Here is a 6810-nt window from a genome sequence, read left to right as displayed (position 1 = left end):
ATTTATTAGTTAATCTGTCATGGTGTGAATGTTCTAATTCTCCTGGATCATTTGCAAGCCCTGACAGTCTATATTCACCTCCATCTATTCTGTTGGTGGGGCTTTCCAAGGAGATTCATATTTGACATATTGAAAATTTCATTTCCGGAATTTCGGTTTGAACCGTCTTCAGTATTTCTATCTCTTTATTGAATTTCATTTTCCTTTCCCATATGTATTGACTTCCTTATTACAGTCAGCTGATTTTTGTGTTCTCTGAGAACTCACGTAGTCCATCCATTTTCTTTGCAAATTGTTGGGGGTTGGTCTGGTGCTGCTTGTATTCATATGCTAAATTCTGTATCCTAAGATCTGGGTTGCCCCAAATTCCCAGCCTTTGTTGTGTAAACCTTACCTACACCCATCCCACCCCCAGTTTAAAACTATTTGTTAAATATAAATGGCTAAAACCAACCAGAGTTTGAATTACTAGTCTGGGGGTCACAGGTAGGGACAATGAGGAAGAAGGAGAAACAAGAGAGGAGGGGGACACAGAGAAGATAGAATAGGAGGTCTCCATTAGTCATGATGAACCAGCAGCATGTGCTTGGGTGAAATGCCTCCCCAGGACACCAGACTGCTGGAGCAGAAATAACCCAGAAAGATTCAAACCACAACTATTTGGGGAATGGCTTAGTCAGGGTTTGTATGCTTGCATAAAACATCATGGCCAAGAAGCTAGTTGGGGAGGAAAGGGTTTATTCAGCTTACACTTTCACATTGCTATTCATCACCAAAGGAAGTCAGGACAAGAACTCACACAGGGCAGGACCTGGAGGCAGGAGCTGATGCAGAGGCCATGGATGGATGCTGCTTACTGGATTGCTTCCCCTGGCTTGCTCAGCTTGCTTTCTTATAGAATCCAGGACTACTGGCCCAGTTATGGTACCATCCACAATGGGCTGGGCCCTCCCTCTTGATCACTGAGAAAATGCCTTACAGTGGATCTCCTGGAGGCATTTCCTCAAAGGAGGCTCCTTTCTCTGTGATAACTCCAACTTCTGTCAAGTTGACACACAAAACCAGCCAGCACAAGGAGCACAGTTGGAGAAGTAGTCAGACTAGCATCAGAGAGCTAGACGAGGGTCATCCCCCAGTAATTGTACACAGTCTAATAAATAAATTATAGTTTAGTCTCATTCTTCTGAAGCTAGACATGGATAAGCACAAATCATGTTCTTTTACAGCACATATTTGTAATTATCTTGAATTCTTTATCTGGGATCTTATCTAATTCACTACCATTGGAGGCAGTCACTGTGGGGTTAGTCACTTCTGGAGGAATCATGCTGCTTTGAGTTCCCAAGCTTCTTGTGATTTGGTACTGAAGCTTGTGTATTTGATGTTAGGCTGTTATTTAGATTTTTTTTTCAAAGTCACCTCATTCTTTTAGTCGAAATCATAGCAATGTCAAAGAGGAAGTAGATTGAGTAGATTGTAGAGCAGAGGAGTCATTTTCTTCTCACCTAAAGGGCATTAGGATCCATCCCTAATCCTTCCCCCAAGAGTAGAATATTATCTTCAAAATAGATCACTCTAATGAAGTAATAAGCAAATAAAGACAATCACCCTTTAAACAGCAGTCACTTTTGGAAGTACAGGAGCACTGATAATACTGTCTGTGCCAATACACTTGTCATGTAAACACGAATGGAAAGTGAAAATCGCTTTGCGATGAGTAGTGCTGAGTAGATAAAGCAAAACATAGAAGACAGGAAGCAGGGAAGATGGGACAGCTGGGCTTAAGGAAGAATGAAAAGAGAAGAGAAAAGGAATGCAGCAGGTGCTGTACAAAGCCACTTACTGCAACACCTGATGACTTGAGTAGAGGCCCTGGAACCCACGTGGTGGTAGGAGAAAATGTATTTCTGCAAGCCATCCTCTGACTTTCACATGTACACCACAGCATGTACATACATACACACATGCAAACACACACACACATGTACACTCACTAAAATAAATAAAATGTTAAGAAAAAAGAAAGCACAGCCAATTAACCTCACCCTAGATAGGGAACTGATGACAGACCAAAGTAAGGACCCTATAGAGTCCAACTTAATGAACTAATGAGTTTTATTGTGGTTACACACAGAAATGTGGGTGAGGGGTTACTTACAGGAACAGAAATGACTCAAAGACAGCTGCATCACTGAACCTCCCCAACCCAGAATGAGTGACAACTCGTGAAAGCTGGAAACCTGAAGTGCACTGTGCGGCCTGTCGGTAGCTCAGCACACTGGAAAGTATCTTTTTCAGGCAGATGAGCTGATCTTCCAGGAAGCATGTCTGGTTTGAGTCTCTTCTAGGCAGTTTGGCTTATCTGAGAGGGGCTTTTCCAGCAGTCCCTGCTAGTTATATATGCTCGTGGACAGAGGGGCCTATTGTATCCTGTGAGTTTCAGGGACTTCCTGAAATTTTTGAGTTGTTTACTTCCTAAGTGTTAAGAGAACTTTCACTTCCCTTTAGAACATTGTGTGTCTTAATTAACTTCCGTGTAGGATGAACTGTTTTATTTCAAGTCACTTGCTACCCAACACAATGCTCTTTAGGTAAGCCTATCCGATGGGGGATGTGAGCAAGGAAAGATAAAAAAGAAGAGAGAATGAGACAGCAAGACAGAGCAGGCCTGGTAAATTGCCATTGAATACTAAATAAAGGAGAAATAAATGTGAAGAAAAGAGAGTCTGTAGGCAGTCTTCCTGTTTGTTAGTTCCAAGCTGGAGTTTCTTCCTAGGTTCCCAGATGATGGACACACTTCTGGGCAGTCCTTTGCAAGGTAGAGGTACAGTTGTGGTTCCCATCAGTGAGTGGTCCTCCACACACTGGTCATAGAGGCTAGTCAAACCTCTCAGTGGTCCTTCAGGGGTCTGACTGTCAATTTTGGCTCCTTCCTTGAGCAGTCCTTGATGGTATCCTGTATGTATTTGGTACCTATTTCTGCATTCTCCTGTAGATTCTGGCTCCAACCAAGTTTATACCTGGGTGAAGACTGTGTAGGTGAGATTCATGTTTTCTTCCCTGGAGTCTAGAGGAATCCTCTTGGCTCTGCTTGTTCCAAGTTTCCCTAGAGCACAAGTGTGTGGTTCTTAATGCGTCTGGGGTGATGGGTGATGCAGTAGGGAACTCCCATACCTGCCACTCCCTCTGTGATGGATAGGGATTCCCTCCTCTGTTCTGTTTTGTAAAGTTTCTTATTTTATTGTGCTATTAAACTAGATATTTTCAGTCATTGCACACACTACTCCCCCTGCCCGCACCTTGTGATAAGGCCTATCCAACTTTCTGCAGTTCATTCCCTGGAGATTTTAACAGTGTGCTTGTGTGTTGTCCACCATCTTCCTAAACTAATTATTGTTTTCCTTTAAATATTATTAGCAATATAATTATAGCAACTTTAAATATTATTGCAATTCTCAAACATGCCATAGGGGAGGGAAATGAGAAAACAAAACAAAAGAAACAAAAAAAACCAACAAGAACAACCCTGTCCTGATTGGTTCCACTCCCATCTTTCCATAAATTTTCTAGGATGGGAGTTTTGTCTTTAAGAGATCACAGACCGTCATGGAAGGATCTGCTTTCACTCTGAATCAGCTGGGGATGCTCTGTGCCTCTTCAGTGCTCTACAATGCATTCATTTTCCATCTTAGAGAAGAGACTGAGCCCTAGTGGCTGTGAGTAGAAATGGAGTGACTCTTTCCAAAGACCAAAACTAAGGACTGGGCCTGTGAGGAATTTGCTTGCTTACTCTTCAGCATCAAGTGTTTGAGATTTCCACTAGATAATTTGCCCATTTGTATTCTGGTAACTTAAAACATGCAAATCTGATGACTAGCCCAGGCATTTAAATTATTGTATTTGTTCTAAGAAACCAGAAGATCCAGGAATTAACAGCCACATTGGTCTATAAAGACCTGTTTTCATACAGTGGTAGCATACTGTGTTTAGGTGTTGTCTAAGTGGATTTGATCACAGAAACTGATATTCTTTATTAAAAACCATAAGATCTGGATCAAGTTTTATACAGGAAGATTCTCAGTTTTAGTTTCACCTATTATGTAATCCTCTTGTAATTTTCTAGCAATGTTTGAAATCTATGAGGTAGAATGCATTTCAGAAACTCATTTAATGTATAATCAACTAATTAAAAAAAGATTCATTTTAAGAATAGGGCAAATGGACCTAATGCTTGTATTGTGTCTAGCTTTCTGTCTATATATACACATATTTATAAAAATTTCATTTTATCAAGTGAGAGACTTCCTTTCCTTCCATCTCAGTCTACATTTGAGCAATCACTATTATTAGCAATTTAATGTGGGAGTGAGCAGAGAAGGACAGAAAGAGAGAGAGAGAGAGAGAGAGAGCAAAAGAGAGAGGGAGGAGGAAAGAGAAGGGGAGAAAGAGAGAGAGAAAGAAAGAGGGGAAGAGAGAGGAGAGAGAGAGGAGAGAGAGACTGAGAGACTGGCTAGGGACACATGGGAACAGAGAGAAAGAACTGGGTGGCAAGCAGTCCCTGTGCTGGCGTTGGCTGACAATGGTGGTAAGCCCTTGCTAGGTCCCAGGGAGCAGCCTAATGGAATCACCCGTAAGCTAGCATTAGATACTTTCTGATTTTGTTTCCTATGCACAAAGAAGCATTTATTTTTGTTTACTTTTAGTCTTATGGAAAGTTGGAAACTAAAATAATAATAATGTAAGCGAGTATGTAACTGCTGCCGAGCTACAACTGTAATGGAAAAAGCTTTATTCTTCCTCTCCCCAGTTCATGTTCCTTCACACTCCACTGAAGAATTTGCAAGCTCATCTGCGACATAATATCTTTTCCCACTGCTGATATCACACAGGCATGAGGACTGTCTCAGAATTGCACAGATTTTTGCCACCGTGTGTTCTCTCTTTGCAAACTACATTTATCTATTCTGTTTCTTTTTCACATATACTAAAATAATTCCTCCTTACCTACAAAAGCCTTCCAATGCTAGTGAGAGAATGCTGTGCGGTGGCTAATGTTACATACAACTTGTCTGGGCCATGGGACTTTGAGTTTTGGGCCTTTGGGCATAGGACAGAGCTGCATGCCATCACTAGCTTCCTTGGAGTTCCTGCTTGATGATATTATACGACTTGTTATCTGCCATTGTCACATGGATCAACTCTCCCTTTATAAGTTATAACTTTAATTTTTTTCAAACCTTATTTTTAATGATAGTTCTTATCGTTTGTAGCCCACCACCCACCAGAAGTAGTGGAAAAGAAGGATATGGGGGAAGTAGACCTGCTTAGAAAGGTTCTTTGGAGCAGATCCCATCTGTGTTGTCTGGAAACCAGCAGTTCAGTTCACAGGCTAGCAGGCAGTAGCAGCTCAATCCGTTCACAAACACTTCATGGATACATCACCAGTCCAGTTCTGTAGAGTAGGGTTAGCAACAGCAGTGACACAACAGAAACAGCTAGGCCTCAGCCTCGGCTTGAGTCTGCAGGAGGGACCAACAGGAACACCAGGAGAAGGAGTTCTTGGCTGTGCCTCTCTTAGGGAAGTGAAGGTCAGTGAAGATGTGAGACCTGTGCAGTGAAGATTGCACAGCCAAGCTCTGTCTCTGTCACTGTCTGTCAAGTCCTAGTTATACACCCCAAACATCCCATGTCCTCCACATGCCTTGCCTCAGCACATGCGTCTGTCTCAGCTGACACCACTCTGTCACTCAGCCCAGGTCCATGGAAGCAGTAAGAAACTGGCCCCCCCACCAGAAGATTTTTGGTGCATTTCTCTCTATGCTGTCCTGACAAATGCAGCTCAGTTACACAAAGTAAGGCAGACCAATACATTCATATTGTTAGCCAAGAATCTTTAACCACCTGTCCTTTCACGTGTTTGCTGTAGCAGAACATCCTCTCTCCTGTGTCTGCTTCAGTGAAACACATTACTTCATGAGTCTGCCTTAGTCTTTCACCTGTGTCCACTTCAGGAAAACACTCCTTCACATGTTTGCCCCAGCCAAACCCCATCCAACACAACTGACTCTCCAAGGAACCCTTAAGTTTCCACTTCATTAAGTAATAGTATGTAAATAATCTCTTAATATATATTATATATTGCATATACTATGCATATATACTATGCAAATATACATATGTATATATATCATATACTATGAATCACATAATCAAATATAAGGTGACAAATACATTACATATTTCACACCTAATTTTAGAAAAATGTATTATTATCAATTGCCTTATAAGTGGTCATAGTGAGTAATAACATATATTTATATGTAATATATTCTATATGAATATAGCTTTTATGCTAGTTTGTGAAGAACTGTCATTTTTACTGTGTTTTAAAATTATGGTTAATCGTTTTAAGTGACATACAGAGTAATGGGTTTCATCTTGGTGTCATAGTACATGGGTGTTACGTTGTTTTCATTTCTTGTCTTCCTCCACTGCTCTTTGACCCCCTTTCCAGCTGGTTTCCCGTTTCTGCTCTTCCTTTACATGTATTTCACAACCTTTCTATTTTCTTCCACCTTTAAGGGCTCTTCCTCCTCCTCCAATGACCTTCTTTGTAGGTTATTGGTCCATATACACATACACACATAAATATACCCCCACACAATTTGAACTGAGGTCTGCATGTGAGAGAAAACATGGTGTTGATCTTTCTGAATCTGGCTTATTTTGCTTAACACACTGATTTCCAGTAACATTTATTCTCTATTGATGACCTGATTTCACTTTTCTTTCTTTTTTTTTTTTTTTTTA

Source organism: Mastomys coucha, unplaced genomic scaffold (genome assembly GCF_008632895.1).
Source record: "Mastomys coucha isolate ucsf_1 unplaced genomic scaffold, UCSF_Mcou_1 pScaffold11, whole genome shotgun sequence".
Taxonomy (NCBI): domain Eukaryota; kingdom Metazoa; phylum Chordata; class Mammalia; order Rodentia; family Muridae; genus Mastomys; species Mastomys coucha.
This window is presented reverse-complemented; position numbering follows the sequence as displayed.